This window comes from Mustela erminea, chromosome 10 (assembly GCF_009829155.1).
Source record: "Mustela erminea isolate mMusErm1 chromosome 10, mMusErm1.Pri, whole genome shotgun sequence".
Taxonomy (NCBI): domain Eukaryota; kingdom Metazoa; phylum Chordata; class Mammalia; order Carnivora; family Mustelidae; genus Mustela; species Mustela erminea.
This window is the reverse complement of record NC_045623.1, coordinates 24,142,789-24,168,725: the sequence shown is the minus strand read 5'-3', so window position 1 is coordinate 24,168,725 and position 25,937 is coordinate 24,142,789. Positions and strand designations below refer to the sequence as shown.

At 39.5% G+C, this 25,937-nt stretch overlaps 1 long non-coding RNA gene across 1 annotated transcript; it reads left to right on the top strand.

The window, feature by feature from the left end:
• Positions 1-307: 307 nt before the first annotated feature.
• LOC116567469 lies at positions 308-25,937 on the top strand. The gene is made up of 3 exons (XR_004276225.1): positions 308-413; positions 11,422-11,585; positions 25,093-25,937. It is a non-coding gene; the product is annotated as an uncharacterized LOC116567469 (long non-coding RNA).

The following is a 25,937-nucleotide window of genomic DNA, read 5'->3' as shown; positions in this document are numbered from 1 at the left end:
CTGAGATCATGACCCGAGCCGAAGGCAGAGGCTTAACCCACCGAGCCACCCAGGCGCCCGGATTGCCTACATTTTCATGTGTATGTGGTTTCTCAGCTTATTGTGAAACACATTAAACACAAGTGAAAGCAATATTTAATTGAAAGTTAAAGGAAAGGGTAGTCAATAAAATAATCTTCCAGGCAGGAACTGAAATGGGCTAAGGGGTAGTCCCGAGAGGAAGAGCATTACCACACATTGCATTCATATGAGTGCCTGCCGGGCCCCGGGGACTTTCATATCAAAAAATAACCTCACTGTAGCCTCGCAGAGTTACTCTTATGCAGATCTGAAAACTGAGGCACAGAGAGAATAAGCAACTTGTCCAACCTCAGGGAATGACTGTTGCAGAGGTCAAGTTTGAATGGTGGAAGGTATGAAGTCATTCTTGTCTCAGAAACTCCGTCATAGACTTGGCACCCTTGCCATACTCACTAATCTTTCCAGAATGATCTCTACGTGGAAAAGGGAGAGTCTGCTCTCATACATCTGACATAGTGTTAGCATTATCTGAAGACGTTATTCTAGTGTGGGGCACTTGCCATTGGGTATGTGTATTGCCATTGGGTATGCCATTGGGTAGATGTATGAGGTTTCTTTCTTTCTTTTTTAAGATTTTGTTTATTTATTTATTTGTCAGAGAGGAAGAGAGAGAGAGCGAGCACACAAGCAGGCAGAGAGGCAGGCAGAGAGAGAGGGGGAAGCAGGTTCCCCGCTGAGCAAGGAGCCCAATGCGGGACTCGATCCCAGGATCCTGGGATCATGACCTGAGCCAAAGGCAGCGGCTTAACCCACTGAGCCATCCAGGCGTCCCATGTATGAGGTTTCTGTTGTCATCCTGGGATAAATGCTGCTGGAGCTGGCATTCCAGAAAATCTGCTTACCCCACTTAGTTGGGAAAACCATGGGGGTGGAGAGGTAAGAATCTTCATTCAATCCATGTTGTTTGGAAAAACGTCCAGTGAGAGTAAGCTACGCACTTCTCAGAGGGGAATATGCAGTTTCATAGACTGCGAGAATTTCAGAGCTGAAAAGAGCTTAGCATTTTTGTCTGTGGCTCAATCTGGCTAGGACAAGAGTTCATTTATCCCCCCCCCCCACCCCCTCGTCCTCATCCATGCAACGTTTTCCTGTCTGTGCCCTGGGTGCGTGATTAAGCCATTTAGCCAATTCCTGAATTTGTAATTTATGAACCCAGGAAAAGGGCACTTATCCTTTGAATCACTCTAGAAGCATGTGTGAGAGTTAGGGAGGCAAAGATTTCTTCCAAAAGCTCCATTCTAGGCTACTTCAGGTGGGCATCCTTGTCTGCCTTGGATACTGTCCATGCCTTGCTGAATCTGGCCTGAGCTCTCCCAGCCCTGATGAACTCGGAAGTACCAGCCCGGATTTTCTGCTTGATGGTTCCCATCAAGGATAAAACTGAAAATAGGAAGCCTTTGGTTGCTGACTGTGAGATAATCTTGCTCAAGCAGCCTGCCAAAAGCAGCAGATCATATGAAAAGCCACATGACTAACTAGAAATAATTGAAGCTTAGAAGATGCCAATGTCGATGAGTAAGATTTCTTTCATCAGAGAATCTAGTTAAAGCAAATTCACCCACTCACAAGTTCTTAAGTGCCATTATCTTTTACCCTGAACATTTCACTTGCCCCAATGTGGTTTCATTAACACAGAAATAACAGCTTTTATTGATGACAACTAGCTGTCCATTTATTTCTCTATTCAACCCATCTTTAAAGTCGACTGTGTTCCAGGTGTGCTGCAAGATACAAATAATACTTCTACAACTCTTCATGCAACTCTTTCTGATTCCTCCAGTGAAGTGTTACTTCCTTCTTTTTTGAAGCCTAGTAGCTCTTTGTTTGAAGGTCTCCAAATAGATTTGTGACATTTTGCATTGTATTGTAGCAACTTGAAAACATGTCTTATCTTACTATTCAGAACTAAGACAACTGAACACAGACATAATACTTCACAAATTTGTGTATGTTTCACGGCACTTTAACGAAGTCTTGGCATAGAATATGTTCTCGGTGTTGTGCAATGAATGATTGAATCTTTGTTGAGTTGGGTAAGAGACTGATTTAGCTTAGTATGCTAAGTATGCTGCCTTAAAAAATAACCCCCAGAATTCAGTAATTTACAACACAATAGTTTATTTCTCATCAATGTGAAAGTTCACTGTAAATTAGTTGTAACTCAGCTTCCCATCTTTTTCATTCTGGGATCTGGGCAGGAGGAGTAGTCACTCAGTGGTTAAAGTCCATCTGGCAGCAGGGGGACAAGAGAGATGATAGAAACATACCAGGGACCAGAAGTGGCATATTTAGGGTGTTCAAATTTAATTGGCCAAAGTGCGTCATGTAGGGAAACCTCTGATGGGGAGCAGACACCTATAATTCTCCCAAGGGGGTGAATACTTGGGAATAATAATATAATCTACTAGAGAAGTCATCCCTATTTTTAAGGAGTTTAAAACATAGTTCAGAAGTAAGCTATACACAAATATCTATAATATTTAAAGTGCGGTGTGAGCAATATGTTATAGAGGTAAGAGGAAAGAGAGATTTCTTTTGACAGGGATTCCAGAGGTTGTACCCTTTGGCTTGGGCCTTAAAAAAAGTAAGATTTTATGAGAAGGAAATGGGGAAAAGGTGGTCTAGATGCACAGAAGACTATTAAGGTGCTCAAGCAAAAGGTGTAGTTGGGAAAAAAGCCAACAGTCCACTTCTGGTAGAAGGTAAGTTGCCACTTACCTTCTTAATAGGGTCTTAAATTCCAGACTAAGGACTGTAAAGTCTGTTCAGCAGCCAATGACAAGCTATGGGAAGTTCTGGAAGCTAAGCGAACGGTGGATTAAAGAGAAACTGAAGACATTTATGAGGCTACTTGAAGGGTCTAGGTAGGAGATACTGAAGGGAGAATCAGAGCGGTGATAAAGAGGACAGAACACAGAAAGGCAATCTGCAAAGGAAATCAACAAAACTTGAAAACCTATCTGTGTGGGGAGAAAAAGGAGACACACAGGGAGAAGTTGAAGATAATTAGATGAAGATAAGATGAAGTTGAAGATAAATAGATAAATGAAATTAAGAAAAATAAGAAAAAGAATATACTTTTAGAATGAGAAGATGAGGGCCCCTGGGTGGCTCAGTGGGTTAAGCCTCTGCCTTGGACTCAGGTCATGATCTCAGGGTCCTGGGATTGAGTCCCGAGTCGGGCTCTCTGCTCGGCAGGGAGCCTGCTTCCTCCTGTCTCTCTCTCTCTGCCTGCCTCTCTGCCTACTTGTGATCTCTCTGTTAAAAAAAAATAATAAGAATGAGAATATGATGTTTTCTTTTAATCATGCTGAATTTGAGGAATTTCAGTTGGAAATATTTAATAGGCACCTGGATCCATGGAAATAGGATTTAGGATTGTGGTTGTGATTGAAGATGTAGACTAGGGGACCCACTAAAGAGGTGCCAGCTGAAGCCATGAATGCAAATGTGACTATGATCACATTTGGAAGAGTGGCTGAAAGGCAGGGCTTTGGGGACTTCACATTTGCAGAGTATGGGAAGAAGATAAGCCTGGGAGGGAGACCGAGGATCACTGACAAGGAGGAGTGGAGGAGAGACGAGAATCGTGTAGGATCAGCTCAAATGAGGCAGAGGAGAGTCTGAGGAGGAGGCAAAGCTCAACAGGGTCAAATACATTAGAGAGCTGGAGGAGGAGAATGTTGGAAAGTGGCCCTGAGCTCACAGGCAATCATTGGTGACTGGTAAGGAATCGAGTTCAGTATAAATGGAAGATTTTTTTTGGAGGGGGGGACATGTTTGGTGATAAATTACAGAGTTGGAAGTGGTAGAATCAGGAGTAGGGTGAGTGGGCTAACCTCTAAAAAGAAGACAGACATAGTCTGCGAGAGGAGGGCAGGACGAGAGGGACCAAGAGAGACATTGGGTAGGAGTGATCTTAGAGTAGCTCTTACCAGGGTAGAGAATAAAGAATACATTCATTCTTTGAAATTAAAAAGTAATGACGTGTTATTGAAAAATTAGGTTAGTTTCTTCTTTGAACCATGTGTTTTAGTCAAGGGAAACTAAAAGAACCCTCCAAATGACTCTACTGTATATAGCTTTATATATTCGATGTCCAGCACAAGACCCACCATATAGTCTCATATAATAAAGAGTTATTGGAGAATATACGATTGGGCTTCAGTAGGGATAATTTTAGGAAAACGTTTATGTGACCTGGAGCTCATTGCTCTCAACGTCCTTTCAGTGGGAGGAGGGCACTGTAGGCCTTGTACAGGGCATATTAGAGATCTTTTCTTCCTACCATCTGAGACTGCTGGAATCTCTTTAAAGTGACTAGGATATTTGCAACCCACAAAGCTTGGGGGGTATGAGGAGTGGGAATAAGATCCAAGCAGAACACAATTGTGTTTTGTGAGGTTGCCATTTGTGATATGAAGAGAGTGTCCTCGAACAGAAAAACCGGTAAAGCAGGTAAAGAGAGATGTTCAGTAATATTTATGCCTCCATTCCTTAATTTGTCATTCACTTTCACTCAATATTCCGTAATATATCCTGGGCACCCGCTATATGCCAGATACTATTTTTTAAGCATTGGAGACAGACAGGGCCTCTCTACTCATGGAAATGACTTTGCTATGAACAAATGACAAAGTAATATGATGTCATGTAACCATGAATGCTACAGAGAAAAGGTAAACAGCTTAAAGAGATAAAGAAGGCCAGTGTGGTGGAGGAAAAGAGCAGGTGGAGAGTAATAGAGATGAAGTTGGAAAGAAAAACTGGTAAATCAGGTAAAGAGAGACGTTTAGTAACATTAAGGCCTTCATTCTTTGATTTGTCTTTCACATTCATTCAATCTTCCACAATACTTACTGAGCACCTGCTATGTGCCAGATATTGCTTTAGCTGTTGGAGAAAGATAGGGCCTCTCTACTCATTACTCATTACATTGCTGTGAATGAATGGCAACATAATATGATGTCATGTAATGATAAATGCTATAGAGAAAAGGTAAAGCAGGTTAAAGAGATAAAGAATAATGGGAAGGTTCAGATGGGACAGCATATAGAATGGCCTTGGAAGTTCTCTGATGAGAACTAAAGAGAGATCTGTTAAGATCTGAAGGAAGCTTGTCCCAGACAGAAAGAACACCAATGCTAAGACTAGTCATTCTTAGATGGGAATGAACTTAGCACATTTTAGGAAGAGCAACAAGGCCAATGTGGTAGAGGAAAAGAGGAGGTGGTGAGTAACAGAGATGATGTTGGAAAGAAAGGCCAGATCATGGGGGACATTGATGGCTTTTATTCTCAAGCTGATGGGAACTCGCTGGTTGGGTTTTGAGCAAGAAAGTAACATGAGAGGGATTATGTTTTTAGAGGATTGTTCTGAGTGCAGAGTAGAAATGGAGCACCAGTGGGTAAGACTTGAAGTAAGGAGACCAGTTAGGAAGTGGCTGCAGAAATCCGGGCAAGGAAAGATGGAGATTTGAACAAGGCTGACAGCAGTGGTGATGAGGAGAGGTGGGAAGATTCTAGGCATATATTTAATTTTTGAAATTACAGCTTTACTGAAAGTTAATTCACATATCACAAATTTTTATTTAATTGTACCCAGAGTGTTCATTCAGTGGTTCTAGAGATAAGAGATACTAGGACGTGATAATGGAGTTGATTCAAAATATGACAAAAGAGAAGCATCAAGGATGTGTCTTGGATTAGGGACATGGAATGGAGGGCCTTTGCCGAAATTCAGAGAACTGGGGACAAGAGAAGTCCCTATATTACTGGATTAAAAGATAACCTAGAAGCACATGTAAAAACGCCTTGTCGGTTATAAATGTGAAATATTTTTTTGGCTCTTCTTTTTTTTAGTTACCATTTCCTCTCTATTTTTGGACACAAAGAGCAAATCAAAGGTCCAGTTGTTGAATTCAGGATATAGAGTCAGAGAGTTGAAGCAGGAGGCTGATTTGCTATTTAGAAGCCAAGTTGTGGGTCTAGGAAGTTTTATATTTCTAGTTTCTGGGGGCTGGAATAGTCTCTTAGTAATGGCAGAGGACTAAATTCTCCTGAAAGCCAGATAGCAAATTATCATGCAGTATATTTTCTCTATGAAGCCAGAGAACCAGTTATCGTGTTGGATGTTTTTAGTGGGCATAGAATGGCTTCTGTTTGTACCCACTTATGGAAAAAGAGTAAGAGCACATATCAGATAGTATATCTTTGTTGCCCAATAAGTCATTGATATGTAAAATTTGGTGATCTCCACTGGGATTCCCCACCATTAATTCTACAAGCCTGACTTTGTGATATGTCAATACTTTTGTGAATTGTATTTATATAATAAATTTGCAAACAAACCCTAAGACTTATATGTATATGTATGTATGTATGTGTATATATATATACCCATATATAGAAGGTTTAAGATTAACAGTAATCATTTACATTTGTTACTAACATTATGGATAAGACAACTGGAAAAAGACCAACTAGAGTGAGACAGAAATCCAGACACAAAATTTTTTGATGGGAAGTACTTGGTTTGGATTCTTGCTTTATCTTAAACTTTGAGCCTCCTTTGTCTCAGTTATCTACAGCTATATAATCAACCACACTAATGCTTACTGGCTTAAGACAATGAATTATCATGATTATTATTGTTATTATTATTATTATTATTAATCTTTTCTAATTTTGTGAGTTGAACAAGAAAAGGAGCGCCTAGGTGGTTCAGTTGGTTAATCATCCAATTTTGATTTGGGGTTAGGTCATAATCTCAGGAACACGCCCTGTATCAGGCTCTGTGCTGGATGTGGAATTTGCTTGGGATTCTCTCTCTCTCTCTCTCTCTCTTTCTCTCTCCTCTTCCTCTGCCCCTCCCCTGATCTCTCATTCTCTCTCAGTAAATAAATAAAATCTTAAGAAAAAAAAAAAAAGAAAATCAGAGATTTCCAGTTATTTTGTATCTTATAGAACTTACCCAACATCAGATAATTATCCTGATGCACACAGTACCTTTCTTTAGAGACACTATCAAATCATCAGATGCTACTCTTCAAAAAATAGATAAGCACATTTGGAAGTTCCTGTAACATCATGGTTGGTTTTCGGGATCAATCGTTTGAGCATTCTCTGATTTTATTTGTAAGACTAGATCCATAGACCAGTGCAAAGAATAATTTCCAGAATCATTCTGGTCATAACTTTTGGTCAATGTGATCCACTCAATTATTAACTGTGCAGAGGTATAGTAAATGTGGACAATTGTATGTGCCTTAGTCAATCCTATCCTATGCATCTGATCTAGAATTGAGTTACACAGAGTGGGAAAACAAACCAGGTGGCATCAGTTTTGAGGTGGAAGAAGTCCAAAACAGACAGGGAGATGAAATGGTAAGTGGGAGGAATTAGCTAGAGTTGGGAGGTATACCATAAGGATCCAACCAGGAGTAGTGCCAGAGGTTTCTGGAAAAGTGAGAAGAGCAGACAGCCTGAGCAGGACAAGAGCCAACATAAAAACTGAGCAGCAATCGAAGAGAAAGTCCATCCTCAGGGTAGCGGCTAAACAGCAATATAGAAGCAGATAAGTAAATCATTAAGAAGTTGCTTTAAAAGCTTAATAGGAGAGATAGGGCGAGGCCTGAAGTACAAAAAGCAGCCACTGAGAAAATACATTCACGAGTTGAACCAATTCAAGAGAGGAAAGTCTTGAGTCTTTGAGCTGAGTAGCTGCTCAAACACTTTCACTAATCCCCAAAGAAACCTCCCTCAGATTGGACAAGAATCTGTAAAATCCATAACACCTATGGTTAAGAAAGTCTCCATTCTTGTTATTATGAAAAGTTATTTCACTTATCTCCTGTAATTATGAATTTTCAGCTAATCCGTGTAAAATATTTCCAGAGTGTTTGGCATGTGGCATTAAATGAATGTTAGTGCCTTCCCTTTCTTTCTTTTAGTGGCAATGTATGCAGAAGACCACTTAGCAAGTAGCAACTCTTGGCCCATTTCATGAGGGTAGAACTAATCTGGCTTTTATTTGTTTGTTTTGAGAGAGAGCGCATGAGCAGGGAGGGGGACAGTGAGAAGGAGAGAGAGAAGCTTAAGCAGGCTCCATGATGAGAGCATGGAGCCTGACCCGGGGCTCAATCCCATGACCCTGAGATCAGGACCTGAGCGGAAATCAAGAGTCTGATGCTTAACTAAGGAGCCACCCAGGTGTCCCGGAGCTGATCCAGGTTTGTAATCAACATGTAGACTGTTCTCTGTTTGATGATGTCTTTCAGTCTGCTGATCAATTCGAATAAAATTACAGGCATCATGGGTTTCTGAATTGTGCATGTAGATACCAATAGGGGAACAAATTTGACAATCTTAAAGAGTGGTTGCCTGTAGTGAACAAAATAATCCTCACTGATCCAAGTTCCTTCGAAACAAAGTTAAATTGGACCAACAGCTGTTCAAACAGTCCAAAGGAAAGGATTTGAAGACCACACCAATCTCTGTGATAAGGAGTTATTAGCATTTCTTTATTATTTTTTTTTTTTAGAAAAAGTCTAACATTGACCCTGTTTTATTAAGAAACCTAAGTAAAGATTTATATATGAAGGTGAAATTACTCAGAATGAACACTTTCATGAGAACCTGAGCTGTTGTTACATCCTGTATTAGCAGAAATTCTTACCAGCACACCCAGATATAAAAGACCAGTGACAAATACCGTAATTCAAGTGAAGAATGGCAAAAGCAGACTTAATTTCCAGAACTGCCCAGTTAATCAAAAAGCCTGGAACTATTCCCAGGTTGCTTTTTTTCCTTTTTTTTTTTTTTTCCAAGTCTAGACAAAATCCCGAGATAAACTTTGTGCAATTAATCTCATGCTAATGGATGTAGGAAGGTAGTTACGAGATCTGCTGTAACAAAGGAGTCTTACAGAAAATAAAGTGATTTGCAAAAGGAGACCAGGACATAACAGATAAACACAAATCATTTCTGTGGTATTTGCGGGGAGAGCTGGCAAGGGCAGGGATGCGTTTAAGGGAAAAAAGAAACAGTTCTACAATGTGGAGGAAGTTGATCAGACTTCAGCTTCCCCAGAGGATAAGTATAATATAATTATTAACTTGTACTTGGCACCAGATTTATTCCCTTCACAAAGACTTTAACTCAAAACTAGGAAAAACCCAGAGAGAGGAGACATTTAATTTGAAGTTGGGTGCTGTGGTTGAAATAAGAAGGAAAATATTTTTATTCTTACTGATGACTTCCAAATGGAAGTTCCAAATCCCATAGTGACCAATAGAAAAGGTAGATGAGAGCATTGGTTTATTTCCCTGTGAAAAATTCTCCTTCTGAGATTACTTGGGGTCCATAGATAGCTTTGCATTGTGTCAAAGATCTTATAGTTGAGTCTAATTGGAGCACTCTCATACTTCCAAGAATTTTTAATGACAGAATATTTCAAACTTTGACATTTCCTAAAGGATCAAATAAATCATGTAAATAAGTCTCATTGGCCCATATACAATGTGTTAGTGAGGTAGCTCAAGCATCTTCTTGTTTTACCCACTCACTCCTTGAGATTTTACCTAGAAGTACATCTGTTCAATTTGAACAACTACAGCTATAAAATACTCTCTAAGAATGTCAGCTAACACAATAGATAACAATAGAAGGTATTTCCCCCTCTACAGCCACTATTTTTTTTTAATTACTAAAATAAAGCTTCCAGATACAGTCTTCACTATATTCCAGCAATTCTACTTCTAGGTGTATACCCAAGAGAAATATGTCCACCTCAAAGATATACAAGAATGTTCATAGTTACTCTATTCATAATAACCAAAGACCTAAACCCAAATGTCCATCAATAGTAGAATATTATAAAATAACAAAAAAGAGCAAGCTATTATTATATGCAACAACATGGATGAATCTCACAAATATAATATTGTGTGAAAGAAGCTAGACACAAAAAAAGCCAATTATGATTCCATTTATATAAAGCTCAAGGACAGGTAAAACTAATTTATGGTGATAGAAAAAGAGTGGTTATCTTTGGGAAATATTGACTGGGAGTGGGCATCAGAAAGACTCTGGAAGGCCAAGAAATGTTTTATGTCTTGTTTGTGTGGTACTTCCATGGATACACACATATGTAAAAAGTAATTAAGTATAATTAAGATTTAAACATATATATGTGTTTATATATAATATATATATGATGCCTTCATTTAAAAAAAATTAAGAATAAAGGGGGGAAAAGGAGGCTTTTCAAAAGTTTATATTCAGAGATGCAAAATTTATGCTTATCCTCAATGTGCTAGCTCTTCATTTGTGATACAATGGCTGTATCCAATCATTCCCTGAGAATACATTTGTGGTACACAATTTTAGATAAGTAAGTATATGGAGACTTTAGTCAAAATAGCTTTTTTTTAAAAGATTTTTATTTATTTGACAGAGAGAGACACAGCAAGAGAGGGAACACAAGCAGGGAGAGTAGGAGAGGGAGAAGCAGGCTCCCCATCGAGAAGGGAGCCCCATGTGGGGTTTGATCCCTGGATGCTGGGATCATGACTTGAGCCTAAGGCAGATGCTTAATGACTGAGCCACCCAAGCACCCCTAAAAGTAGCTTTTTAAACACGCAGGGCATCAATAGTAATTTATATAAGCTACAATTCATTGTGCTTATGATACACAGCACACAATGTGGGTTCAGTGCTTTTTAACAAATATTTTTATCATTTCTTATTATCTTGAGTTTAAAGTATCCTCTAAGTTTGATGAAGAATAGGAACCTGAACCAGGCTAACAGAGTCCTTTGAGATTTTCTTTTTTAAGATTTTATTTATTTATTTGACAGAGAGCTAGAGAAGGAGCATAAGTAGGCAGAGCCGCAGGCAGAGGGAGAAAGAGAAGCAGGCTCTTTGCTGAGCAGGGAGCCCAACACAGGGTTTGATCCCAGGACCCTGGGATCATGACCTGAGCCAAAGGCAGATGCTTAACTCATTGAGCCACCCAGGCACTCCCCTTTGAAATTCTTATAACAAAGTTTATTTCTGTCTGCCTTGCTATGTCACAAATGTGTTGCCAAGGGAGGGTAAAGAAAAAGGAGAGTAAAACCTTTTTATAAAATGGTTTTACTTCAGTTTTCCTCAAATAGAGTGGCTTCCCATCATTGCTTCTCTGATTCTACTTCATCTTCTGGGGAGATCACTAAAAGACTTAATAGTAGATATAATTTTAAAAAAAAGAACAATTTTCAATCAATTGACTTGAAAAAAGTCCTTTATCTTAATTTGGCTGATTTTTCCTAATGTTCAAATAAATGTTTTATGCCTGCAGGAAGCACATGGTTCCATTTCAAGGAGGAGAAGCTCTTTTCCCACTTCGGAATTTTGAGTCCATTTAAGGAATCAGTGCATACTGTAACTGCAGAAAGAATTGAGGAAGCCATGGGGAGGCAGGCGCCACTAAGGTGCTACACGATTCCTGAAAAAATCCACGAGGTAAAGTCAGTTGGAAGCAGTTTCACTCTCAAACGAATATCATCTCTTTGGAGGACTTCTTTTCCTGGATAAAACTTTATTGACAGCTGTGCTCTAACAGTTCACAGTATAGCCAAATGGCCGGGAGAGTACTCAGGCTCATAACCCTTGTCTCTGATTCATTTTCAAAACCAAGTTTCTTGGCTGCTGTTTTGAAACTATGACAAAAGGTCAAATGAATCTCAGTGGTGGTCATGGAAAAAGTCACAACTTAAAAACAAAACAGTGGAAAAAAAGCATCTTGTGGAAACTCAGGAAGCTAATACTTTTAGGGGAGAAGTCCCAGTCTGAGGCTTAACTGGTGGATGGGAAGGCAGGAGGAATGTGGGGCTGAGGTCTAAGTAACAACAACTTAGGGGCACTCTTGTTCGCGCTTCCTGAGAAGAGTCTTGTACCAGCTGGTTGCGAAGATTAGCGGGTAAGCTTTTCAGTCAGCATGATCTGTAAGCTTCTAGAGAGTTTATGAACATTAATAGGACATTCGGACCAAATGCTTTGAATGTTACAATATAGAATCTGACAAGCCATTAGTGCTGTAGAATGAATTTATTCAATATCTTACATGTTGAACACCCACTAAGTACCAGGCCCTGTGATACGTGTGTGAACAAGGCACCTTCTAACCTCATGGTATTTACAGAAATGCTCTAGCCTGAATTTCTTCATCTAAGATAGTGCTAAAAAGAAATGAGAGGTCCCCCAAATGGAGTCACTTCTGCTAAGCCCCACCAGGACTTATGAGTTGCTAACATAATTGCAGTTTTATCCTTTCCCTGGAGTGGAATTTTTGACCAAACGTCAGGAACTTCCTATTCAGCACTATGAAGTTAATCTACATGAGAGGACACACTGTCTTCCCCTAAGGGAAGGTAATCTTGCCTGAAATAATCCACTCTTTAAAATTCCTTGTCCCACCTTCCTTCTGCTTATAAAATCCTTCCATTTCCAGCAACTCCTTGAAGCTCCTTGTACTTGCTAGGTGGGATGCTGCCCGATTTCTGAATTGTTGAATAAAGCCAATTGAATCATTAAATTGACTCAGTTGAATTTTTTTTAAGATTTATTTATCTTAGAGAGAGAATGTGTAGGGGAGAGGGAGAGAGAGAGACTCTCAAGCAGGCTCTGCGCTGAATGTGGAACTTGACTCAGGGCTCGAGCCCAGGACCAGGAGATCATGACCTGAGCCAAAATCAGGAGCCAGATGCTTAACTGATGGAGGCACACAGGCACCCCTGAATTTTGGTTTTTAACATTAGTAAACATCTCCTGCAACTGAGGATTAAATAAGGTCATGTATCCCAACTTTTTACATTGTGTAGCAAATAACAAATCTTCATTTTATATGTAGTTGTAGATACAGACAGACTTATGTCTGCAGGCTGTGGGAGCACAGAGAAGGGGTACCTCAGTCACCATGAAGGCAGAAAATTAGGAAAGACATCCTTGAGGAGGTGAGGATGTAACCTCCAGCGACACCTAATTCCTGGATTTTAAAAAGTCAGCTCTGTGGTAGGAGCTAGTGATGTCCAGTATACTCTAGTTGCTGGGTTAAGAGCTTGGATGGATTCTAGGGCAGCAGATAGCACTGATGGTGCTTTCAACCAGAGAAAACAGAGTATCAGGGCAGGGTTTGAGAAAGACTACTCTGGCTTTGGTGAGGAAGTGGTAGGGTAAGTCTGGAGGCAGGGAGGCCTGTGCAGTAATCCAGACCAGAAATTAAGGTAAACTTAGTAGAGGTAGTAACAGTTACGATGTGGAAAAAAGTAGATTTAGAAGATATTAGGCTAGGTGTGGAGATTTAGGAAGGGAGAGCATTGAAGAAATAAATCTGGGATTAGGGTACATTTTGTACCAATAGTATACTTCAGTGGATGGATGTTTGGAGTAAGGTGGCCAGTATTGCCTGCCAGGAGTGGTAAGCATTCCAGCAGCCCAGTCATCTGGATCCAGAGGTTTATTCCTGACCATATCATTACACTGTGCCCCCAAATGTCTGTAGCATATATCAGACAAAAGAAAAATTGCCTTATTAGTGAAATTACAAACAAATAAAAAAGAACACCCCAAAAATCCCTAAAAGAGAAATGGGCAAAAGACTTGAATGGACACTTCACAGAGAAAGACATATGAATGAATGACTAGTAAACATATAGAAAAAATGTTGATCCTCACTTCCAATTAAGGAAATACTTTTCACTTATTTACAAAAGTATATAAAAAATTGATACCACAGGGTGTATAGAGTCTTGATAACTACTTCCAACAGAATACTAGATAGCCATTAAAAGAATGAGGTGGGGGCACCTGGGTGACTGAGTGGGTTAAGCCTCTGCCTTCAGCTTAGGTCAGGATCTCAGGATCCTGGGATCGAGCCCTGTGTCAGGCTCTCTGCTCAGCGGGAGCCTGCTTCTCTCTCTCTCTCTGCCTGCCTCTCTGCCTACTTGTGATCACTCTCTCTCTCTGTCAAATAAATAAATAAAATATTAAAAAAAAAAGAACGAGGTAGAGTTGTATTTTCTTCTAGGAAAAAGCTCTTCAATATATTGTTAAGAAGTGAAAAAAAATCAAGATTCAGAATAATAGCCTTCTCAGATACTATTAAAAATAGGCACTGTTATGCATATATGGGCTTATAAATGGTCAGAAAATGGAGGAATACAGAAGAAGTCATCTCATGCTTAACTCTGGAGAGTGGAATTGAAGGCTTAAGGAGCTACAGACCATGGAAAGGGATGGAGACTCCTCTTTAAAATATACTTGGTTAGAAAATTTCAAACATATACAAGTAAAAAAATGATAGACCTCCCCCTCCATTTACCCAACACTTAGTTTCAACAATTACCAATATCACTTGATCATGCTATCCTTTTTTTTCTATTTGAAAAAAAAATTACCATAGTATTATATTAAAAGAAAAACTAACATAATAAAAGTGGTTTGCCCCAGTGTCCTCATGACCACGGGCTTGTCAGTCCAAACTTTAGTCCCCAGAGCCAGAAGGCTTCACGGACTGGGGAGCATTAGTCACTTTGCTCTTAAATTCGGTCAGCTGTGTAGCTAGAGAGACGGATAACTTTCTCTGGATACTATAAAGCTATCCTCAATTTGAAAAGCAGCATCAAAGGAAGACTCTCTGCTCTGTGAGGGGGAATTTAATATTAATTTAATGTTTGCTACCCTCCACCCACACCCCCAGTCCATGTTTTTATTAATGAACAACTTGGTTTATCCTGCAGCTGATTTTGATCTCTGTATTAAGACTGACTTCATTTCCCCGCAGAGCCCAAAGCTAAGAAAACAGTGCCTTCCTCTTCAGACTGGTGTGTCTTGGGTAACCAGACAGCTGCTGCCAGATGTGACCCGTGTCACAGCTGTCTGATGCATGACAGAGGCTTAGGGAAGCTTGGAAAAGTACGGAGATTCCCAGGTCCTATTTGGGACAGAGTGCTGAATTCTGAGGACTAAAAATGAGGATAACTGCTTTCTGCATGTATCCGTTCATCTACCCCACAGTCAATCATTTCACAATCCCTACTCTGCCAGGCTCTGTGCTAGAGTTTTGGTGGGAAAATGAAGCAGCACATGGCCTCTGACGTTCAAGATTTACTCTCCTCACCCAGGATTACTCTTTCCTGTCTTGTCTGCCTCTTCTTACTCATCCTTCAAAATTTAGCCACAAGTCTCCATCTCTGAGGAACAACACTTGTAATTTACTGTTTCCTGTGCCAGGAACACCCTTCCTACCTTGTCTGCCTATGCTTAGTCACCCTGCAAAACTCAGGTCACCCGTCCCATCGCTACCATCACGGTAGCCCTGCCTGACTCCTCAGCTCCAATAATTTCTCTGGGTATTATGCCACTTAGGGTTTCATAAGTGCCTTCAAAGATAAGTGCCTTGGCCATCAGCCCTCTCTATAGCTGATTCTCAACCTCTCTGTATTTTTCCAAAACACCGATCTTATCTGAGGGGGCCCAAGGCTTTAAATAACAAGAGCAGAAGTATGTCTGGGGTCTCAGCTTTAAACATCTAACATGTGTGGCTCGTCCCTTTGAAACAGACATTGGTGTTGATTTCAAAACCATTGCTTGATCCTTTCCATTTTAAATACTTTAAATAGAAGAAGAAATTGGAATTTACAAATGTTATCATGTTGTCTGTGTCCTGTTCTAGTCTTTGGACAGCGTGAATCATTGCCGAGCTATTGTGTGAATGCAGAACTCTTAAGAAAGACTAGCTAACATAAGCCAGAACTTAAAACTCTAGGATTCCATAATCTAGGAAGCAAATATTTTCATTAAATTAAAACAGAAAGTTGATTATTTTAACTGATCTCAGTATCTTCTCTTCTTAAATAGACATTAAAATACTAAACTATTTTAATATTCTTTTTTTTCCTGCTACTAATCTTTTCTGTGAATTGAGACATTTACAGGTAACAAGAATGGAAAAAAAAAAAAAAAGCTCTTGTGGGAAATTGTCCTCAAAAGAAAATTCCAATGTCCATTGTTTCCTGAGTTACTTTTTGGCAAAGATAATTTAATTCTAACTGCCAGTGCATATTTTGAATTTAATCAAATGGCAGAGATTCCATTCTTATTTATAACTCCCTTACGGACAGCTCCCTTTATGGGTGGGGACCAGGCTCTCTAGAGTTAGTCTTGATACCTGAGCTTCTGGGATGTGGCAGCACCAAATACTCCCATGACCCTGCCTGCACAGAACAACTGTGGGGACCACTGCTTTCCCAGCCACAGGACTGCCACAGAACTGCTTTTAATACCAGTTCAAATTTCTGTTGAACATTAATCATTCTGCTAAGCGGAATGAGGTACTACTGGTTGAGAAATACTTTCTCAGTTTAGATTTACATGAAATACCAGAGTAGGAGAGGTAAGAAGTGACTTCAAAAGAAAATTAGAATAACTACCAATCATTATCATGTGCTCACTATAAGCTAAGTCTTATCTCACTTATTCCTCACAGAACACTGTTATATGCCCCATTTTATAAATGAAGGAATTAAGGTTCAGAGAATTTAATATTGATTCTAAAGTTATGCATTCTACCAAACTGGTGTTCAGATCTAGAATTATCTGACTCCACAGTCTGTGCGTGTAACTACTGTGTTATCCTGTCACTTAGAAAAGGTATATGAGTGCAGTCAGAACAGGGAGACAGTTTTGAGTTTTTGAGTGATCGAATCACTGATGTAAGATTTTTTAATGGATTCCAAAATGATAGAAGAAGCTAATCTTCAGCACGTCTCCTGAGTTAGTCACAAGAGATGTTTTGGATAATACAGAAATAGAATTCTTTACTAAATAAAGGAAAAACTTAAGAAACATCCGTTAGGATCCAGGATGCAATTAATCCAGGAGCAATTAACAAGTGTATTAGTTATGGTAGATGGCTTCCACTGTTACAAAAATGCTCCCACATCTCAGTGGCTTAGCACAACAAACATTTATTTCTCTCAGTCCAGTGTGGTCAGTAGACAAGCTCTGCACCCCACAGTCATCCCAGGCAAGATCAGGACGAAGGTGAGGTGAATAGGGCACTCATCCCAAGTGCAGAAGTTAAGTGAGTTCCAAAAAACTCGGAAATCACTGTAAATAATTTTGTGATGCAATATTTAAATAGAAGAAACTAATGCAGGGTCACCTGGGTGGCTCAGTGGGTTAAGCATCTGCCTCCGGCTCAGGTCATGATCCCAGGGTCCTGGGAGGGGGCTCCGAGGGAGGCTCCCTGCTCAATGGGAAGCCTGCTTCTCCCTCTTCCTCTGTCCCCCAGGCTCGTGCTCTTACTCTCTATATCAAATAAATAAAATCTTTAAAAAAAAAAAAAGCTAATCCAAAAAAAATGCACAATAAAGTATCAAAATTTTAAATTAAGACAGAATCCAACAGAGCTGGCATAGGGGGTGAGGGGATTGAGCTGAGTCATGCTGTCTCAATGAAGACAAATTTAAAAAATCCAACTAAAAGTAGAATGATCTTTACTCAGAAAATGTAGATTCACAGGTGTGAGCAAAACAAAAGGATGCATTATTGGCCCCTGCCACCATGCCTAGATTCATTGTAAGGAAAAACCAGGGTCCCTAGAGCAGTCGATTGGGGAGGTGGGGTGTGGATTTTCTCATTGGTCTGGGCAAGAGATGGAGATGGAACCCAAGGTTGCAGACGGCAGTGAGCTTGGCTTCGGCAACCCTGAGATCCCAAAGAATTGGGTTCGCACCTCCAGACGGGGAGAACAGCTCTGTTACTTAGCAGGCCTCAGCTGGTGGCTGCCCTAGAAAAATAGCCCCGAAGAGCCTTTTATTTAGGGAGCTAAATGAAGTAGTTACTGTTTTCATGGAGAGCAGCCAAGCAGCCTGTGTATAAATCACTCAATAACCTTTTGAAATTATATTGTTAAGAACCAATCATTATCTTACATGTCAGGTAATATTTATACCTAAATATAAACTCTTAATCTGTAGAGCAGGTGCCTCAAAGTGCCTTAAATGCAAGACCAACAGACTTCCACTCATCTGAAGCCCAGTCTGCTTTAGCGAGAAGGCTTGGCGAGAGAGCGGCCTGTCCATGCTGACAGGCCTGGCGCTCAAGAAAGGGCACATGCGGGGCGCCTGGGTGGCTCAGTGGGTTAAGCCGCTGCCTTCGGCTCAGGTCATGATCTCAGAGTCCTGGGATCGAGTCCCACATCGGGCTCTCTGCTCAGCAGGGGGCCTGCTTCCCCCCTCTCTCTCTGTGATCTCTTCCCTTCCTCTCTCCTACTGTGATTTCTCTCTTTCTCTCTGTCAAATAAATAAATAAAATCTTTAAAAAAAAAAAAAAAAGAAAGAAAGGGCACATGCTCCGGCAGGCGGGGGCTCTCACCGGCCACGGCCACATGACTGTATTTCATTTTCTTCACTCCACTGCTTACCCTCTGACATTTTTTTATTTAGTCGTTAACTTGTTTACGGCTGTTCTCCCAGCAGACCCAGCAGGTGTGAATACAGACAGTCCCTGACTTACCACGGTTGGACTTAATGATTTTTTGACTTATCATAGTGTTGAAGTGATACGGTCTCAGTAGAAACTATACTAGAAATATTGACTGCCAGCCTAGCGATATGGGTGTAATACTTTCTCGTGACGCTGGGTAGGGGCGGCCACGGCTCCCAGTCAGCCACCTGATCCTGAGGGCAAATAGCCAACACACTGAACATCGTTCTGTACTCATGTAGCCGCTCTGGTTTTTACTTTCAGTACCGTATTCAGTAAATTCCATGAGACACTCAACAGTTTATTAGACAATAGGGTCTGTGTCAGGTGATTGTGACCAACTGTAGGCTAATGTACGTGTTCTGGGCTTGTCTGAGGTAGGTTAGGCTAAACTATGCTGTTCAGTAAGTTAGAGGTATTAGGCGACTTTCAGCTTATGATATTCCCAACTTGCAATGAGTTTATTGGGCCATAACCCCATTCTAAGCTGAGGAAGAGCTCTACCGGGAGATCAGGGACCCGTCTTCCTTGTTCGTCCCAGTCCTCTCAGCTCAGAGAACAGGGCTTGGCACACAGCAGGTGCTCAACAACTACGGGAATGAAAATAGTAAGTTAGAGCCAAGCTATTGGTTCTGCCTGGACTCCCTTGCCTTCACGAATTTCTACAACAGTGATTAGCACAGAACATACACTTACCGCACGACAAGTGGCCCTCATCAGGAAGGATAATGAGAGTCCACATTCAAGCCTCTGATACAGTAAAGAAGCCCGGTTCAGATTATGCCATTATAAGTTTTGCATGTGTAATAGCTCCACATCAATAAACCCTCATATTTCAAAGCCACCCCATTTTCTAAGACTTTCTATGATTCTTCATGGATAATGGACATGAAAAGAATTCTGAAACGTGGTCCTGGGGTGGTAGCTTCTGTAAATGTTAAAACACTCAACACCGATGGCGCATTACACACACGATTGCACACTCACACACACATGCACAAATACGCATACACAGGATATATATGTAAATACATACAGATATAGAGACATAACTGTAGATAGATGTGTGGAAGTTTCCTGACACAAGATTCAACACATGACATTAGCATTCATAGCAGAGTTCTTGTCCATCAATTTCTACATCATCAAGAACCACTTATCAGCTAAATGGCTTCAAATAATTGATGGCTCAAGTTCAGGTAGCTGCCACTGATTCAATATTTTAATGACATATATTAAAACACATGTATTTCTTCAGGGGTGCCTGGGTGACTTAGTCGATTAAGTGACTGACTCTTAGCTTCGGCTCAGGTCATAATCTTGGGGTCCGGATATCAAACCCCATGTTGGGCTCCATGCCGAGCAGGGGAGCCTGCTTAATATTCTTTCTCCCTCTCCTTCTGCCCCTCCCCCTACTGTGCACAGGCACACTCTCTCTTTTTCTTAAAAACAACAACAACAAAACTATATATTTCTTCAAACTGGTTACACTTAGATACTGAGTCATATCACTCTGTCCAGTATCAATACCCATCAGATAATAGACTCAGTTTCTAAGAACCTATAATAAATTCATACTATATTGATTTAGAACCAGTTCTATATTTTAACATTCTCTACATCTTAATATTTTAACATTCCCTACATTTTAACATCTCTGAAGTCAAAATGTCTTTATAATCAACATCTTATGAGTATAGTTATTTTTTTCCTTAAAAGCTGCTATTAAAATAATGGTGTGTCTTCCCATCAATGGAAACTTAGAATCAAAGAAATGTGGTATTTAGAGGAAACATGACAGATAGGTTTATAATCTTAACATATTAAGAACACATACAAAATGCTAACAAAAGCAGTAATATTTCGAGAGGTAAATGGGCAAAAGAAATGAAACTTCCAACAATCTAAGAAAAATGTTACTAGCCAGTACATATAAACAACTTTACCAGAACTCAAATAAATGAAAATGTTAAAAAAAAGGAAACTACATTTCTTTTTGGTAAGTACAGAATAATTTTTTAAAATCCAGTGCTAGTTAGAGTGAGATAGAATGGGCACCCACATCAAATGTTGGTGGGTGAATTGGTACAAAATTTCTGAAAAGCAACTTGGCTGTATATATTAAAATTCTTAAGGAGGCCATGTCCTATTTATTCTTCTAGGCATGTATCACAAGAGAATAATCAGAAAGTGGTCAAAAATGTATTTTTTTGTATTTTGCATTTTTGTATTTCTCATGAGAAATTATATTTTGTATTTCTCATGAGAAATTATATTTTGTATTTCTCATGAGAAACTATGGACTCTGAAAAACAATCTGAGGGTTTTGAAGGGGTCGGGGGTGGGAGGTTGGGGGAACCAGGTGGTGGGTATTAGAGAGGGCACAGATTGCATGGAGCACTGGGTGTGGTGCAAAAACAATGAATACTGTTATGCTGAAAAGAAATAAAAATTTTTTAAAAAAATAAATAAAAATAAAAGGGATCTTATAAAAAAATGTATTCACAAAGAACAGTAAGTGGGAAAAAAAGTCAAGATTCTAAAGTTACATACTATAAATTCTTACTATGTCAGAATTCAGAAAAAAATTACTACAATTAAATATCCTAAGATGTTAATAACTGATTTCATCCTTACTCCTTTATACTTGCATGTGCTTTGCTAATAAAATGTGTGTTATTTTAATAACCAGAAGAAGATTTAAAAACCAAAGCAAGAAAAAAAAAAAAAAAAGACCACAGGATATTCTGACAGAATTTCTATTTCTTCCCAAAGGAAGAAAGGGGAAAATCACTTACCAAGAAGTTTGTCCTTGTGGGAGACTTACACAGTAAAAATTATGTGTGTGGTGGGGGGCTTCTTTATATTTTTGTGGCATGATGCACAAGATAACATACTTCAAGATCTGTTAGATTTAGATGACATAGAAGTCTTGATCTTTGAATTTTATATTTTGGGGCACACTGTTTTAGAGTTCGTTATTATTATCATTTGCCCCTGTGAAAAACACCAGCACCTCGCTGGTTAAACTTACCCTGTTAAGCACTGTCTTCCTGGATGAGGAAGTTCTCAATGTCCTTGCTGAAGACAGTATTAGTCAGCTTTTTATTATCTCTTCCAAATAATAGTCGGATACAGTTAGCATCATATAAATATTTATCCAAAAATCCAACAGAGACTATATGCTGCTAATTAACAGTTATGGAATAAGAACACTGCAAGACTTCTTTTCAGTAGGACTCCAATGTCCCATTCCATGTCCCTCCAATGTCCCTCTCCTAGAGGACTCTAGCTTTTTCTTTTTTCCCTACCACTCAGGCTCATCCTCAATCTTGAAACTTTAATTTTGCTTACAGATTCTTTAAATAACAACAACAAAATACAGCATGGTTTGATTTATGCCTTTGATATCAGAGTGAAAACAGCCAGTTAAAACTGATACTAAATGTATGTACTATATTTCTTCTCTATTTCAGTAACTTCCTTCTTGTTACATTTAGTGTAGCGCGTGTTTATATTTGGGGGTGGGTATTTAGATATGTTGATACAATGGATAGCAGGCCCTCAAGTATCTTGCAGGCTAGTCCAGGGATGGTGGGGCTTGTGGGCCGGATATATTATCAACATTTACAGGTTTCCTCCACCATCTGAAAGTAGTGTCCTGTAAAACTTTCTGAAGCCAAAATGGCACAAAGCCCAAAAGCAATTGTCGTTAATTTATATGGAAAAATGTTTGGGTTTTCTCGCTTTTACATTTTCTGGGTTTTTCTGATACCTCAGGTCACATCTTGCTAGCGGATGAACCAAATACATAGAAAAAAGCACACATGCTCACAATTTTCAAAACTCTGGCGGCTTGATGCGGGGATGCTGAGTGTAGTTCCCGAGGAAGGCGCTCGGTGGCGCCACTCTGACCACCAAGAGTGATGCCACCTGTAGGGGACTCAATGCTGAACAACCTCTGAATGCTATTTTTCCCTTTAGCCCCTCTCCCCCCACCCCCTAAAAGCAAAAGGCTTCTTTGGATTTCTTTGGTTAGTGAAAACAGTGTAGGACTTTGGTATAAGCCAAGTGGTGTAACGTGAACTTTCAAAAAGTGGGTGATACAGTTTAAGGTGATAAGTATCCAATGTAAGTTTATTGAGTGTGTGTCTTTAGCCCCAGAGAGTTCTAGGCATTGGGATATAGTGAGATACAAGGCATAGCCTTTGCTCCCTGAATAGAAGGGTAATTGGACACCCTGAGAAGATAGAAGAAAGAGGGGCTTCCATTAACTGTCCATCCCACAATAACCTCAGTTTCTTTTCCCCTCACCCCATATTCTTATTCCCAAACTCTAGCCAAGTGGGTTTCTCATTCAGTAGGTCTAAGGTGAGAACCGGAACTGAATTTTTTTAAAGCTCTCCTTGATAATGCTGACACACGGTCGAGTTTGGTAACCACCATATGACTAAACAGCAGTAATGATCTTTTGGATGTAGGAGAAATTGTCGAAAGACAGCAGACAACATGTTTCCTTGAATCATCTTTCCTCCTAACATCTTGCTGCCATTAAAATTGTGGTTTAAATTATAAAATCATCTATGGTATTGTCTCTAATTCTGTTTGTATGGATAAGACTCTTCTGTTTCTTTTCTTGGCTTTCATAAATCAGTGAATCAATAGTCAACTGAAGCAATTTCTTTTGCTCTCATGTGAAATTATCTTCTTATGAAAGTTAAGGCTGTAATCTAGTTTCTTACTGTTCATCTGGTTGATGCAAGCCTGTAACTCTTTTCTTTGATAGCTTCACAAATGTGCTATGCCTGCTTGCCTGTGGGCCTTTGCACATGTGAATCCTGTTCCCATTCATTGGCTCATTCATATTCAGGTATCAGTGTAGAAAAACAATTTTTATACATATAAGGTCTCAAAAGATGTAATCCATGCATCCTGTCATAGAAAGCTATTGGGGATGGATAAAATAAGAAAAAGGAAGACAAGACTTTGGAAACAGCTAGCTAAAGAATAACAGCCACATCAGATCATGATCCCGAGTTCCACATTGAGTTCATTGCTCAGCGGGGAGCTTGCTTCTCCTTCTGCCTGCTGGTCCCCCTGCTTATGATCTCTCTCTCTCTGACAAATAAATAAAATTTTTAAAGAATATATATAAGGACAGGGAAGGGGATGAATAGGTGAAGCACAGAGGATATTTAGTGCAGTGAATATACTCTATATAATATCAAAATGATGGATACATGTCATTATACATGTGTCCAACCCCATAGAATGTACAGCACAAGTGTAAACTGTCATGTGAACTATGGACTTTGAGTGGTAAGGGTGTATTCATGTAGGTTCATCAGTTATAACAAATGTCCCACTCCAGTGGGGGATATTCATAGTGAGGGAGGCTATGCATGGAAGAGGGCCGGGGACAAATGGGAAATCTCTGTATCTTCCCCTCAAGTTTTCTATGAACTTTTGACTATTCTAAAATAAAATGTCTTCAAAAAATTGTTAAAAAAAAAAAAAAGAAAAGAAAGAAAGAAAAAAAAGAAAAACAGCCACAGAAGGAAGTTTTCCGATGACTCTGTGCTGAAGGATGGAGAAATCCAGAAGGGAGCACTCTAGTGGAAAGACAGAAAGAAGAGCTCTTGAATAGTAAATAGACAAACATTTGACAGATTTGGTGGAGTAATTACTCACATAGAAAACTTTACAAATGAAAAAAGAAAGTGAAACAAAAGGTTGTTGATAAAGGAAAATATAATTCTTAAGCACTCTTTGGCTTAGCAGTGGATAATATTTATATCCTCATAATAATATGGCCATCAACTATTTCTTTTGCTACAAATTGTCATGTGGCTTTATTGGGAGGAGAAGAGAGAACTGAGTGTGTGAGCAATGGTGGGGTAAGGGCCTTAAACCCTCTATTAATGCAAAATGTCCAAAGGGAAGATATAAACTTGGTAAGTCAAGATATAATATATATATATTGGAAAGTAATATGGAAAAAGAACCAGTAGAAATGGTGATAGGAATTCAAAGTAGTCACCTAAGTCAAGGTAGGGTAGAAGATAGGGCATGTGTGTAGGGGACTGTGTTGTTGTTTCTGTGAAAGTATTTTAAACATTTAGAATATTTGTTTCATTGTTTGAAAGGTACATATATTACTTTGATTTTTAAAAACCTATATTAAGCAACTACCAGGGCCTGGCAAAGTGCTTCACCCTACCCATGACTTAGGAGAAGTGATAAAACATGATTCTGACATTCCAAGACCCTGAGTCACTTGGGAGGATATAAGCTACTACCCATATATAAAAATAAAAAAATAAAGAAAAAGCTATGACTAAATCTGAGAAAAGATGCAAGAAGTTTTGTATTCAAATTACATGCACCTTAGTGTTTATAAAAGTGTGTAAAGCAGAACTTACCATTTTTCTCTTACTCTAAGGACAGTGAGAATGAATTATTCTATGTTCTCCTTCCTAAGGGTTTACAAATTTGGCCCCATCGAAGGTTGCCTGAAAACAGGACTATATTAAAGCACTAGCTAATCCCTGCTTTGCAACTGTAATGGCTACCTTTGCAGTGTTCCATCCTGGCTCCACTAGGGAAAAAAAAAAGAAGAAGAAGGAGAAGGAGAAGGAGAAGTTGAAGTTGAAGTTGTTAACTGCTTACTTTGTACCGGACACTTTTTTCTTACACGATGAGCATTGGGTTCCTGTTCCCTTTTGCCCAATAACCATCCTAAAGGAAACAGCAGGGACAGCTGACGAAGGACAGGCAAATAAAATCAAAACAAAAGGGTCCAAAAAATGGAGGGAAAAAGGGGGGAAAAAAGGAACACAAATATTGTGTTTTCAGAACATTGGGGGCAGCTTCGCCAATGTATTTCTTGCCATTGTTGCATGTTTTACTTGGACATCCTGTCACTTCCTCCATGCCCTTTGTGACAGAAGTTTTTGTGAGGAAGGTTAGAATCACTGAAGAAGTTGTTTATGTGGCATGTTTCTTGGGCAAGAGATTCATCGCGTGGTCCTCTGAAAAGTGTTAAATTGCAGCTGACATTTAAGCCTACTCAGATTAGAAGGTGTCAAATGTACTTGAAGTAAAGAGAAAGAAGCAATCTCTGGAGGGAAGGTGTATCACAGAGATCCACCACGACGTACCCTCTGGAGGTTTATTCTCAAAGTTAACAAAACTGACCCTCTTAGGCTCTGAAGACTGAGAACCATCTGCTTTTTTAGACTAGTAGATTTTGAAGCTAATACATACTTATAAAATAGATTTTGGAAGAAGAAGACAAATATCCAGAAGAAAGTTACCATTTCTTAT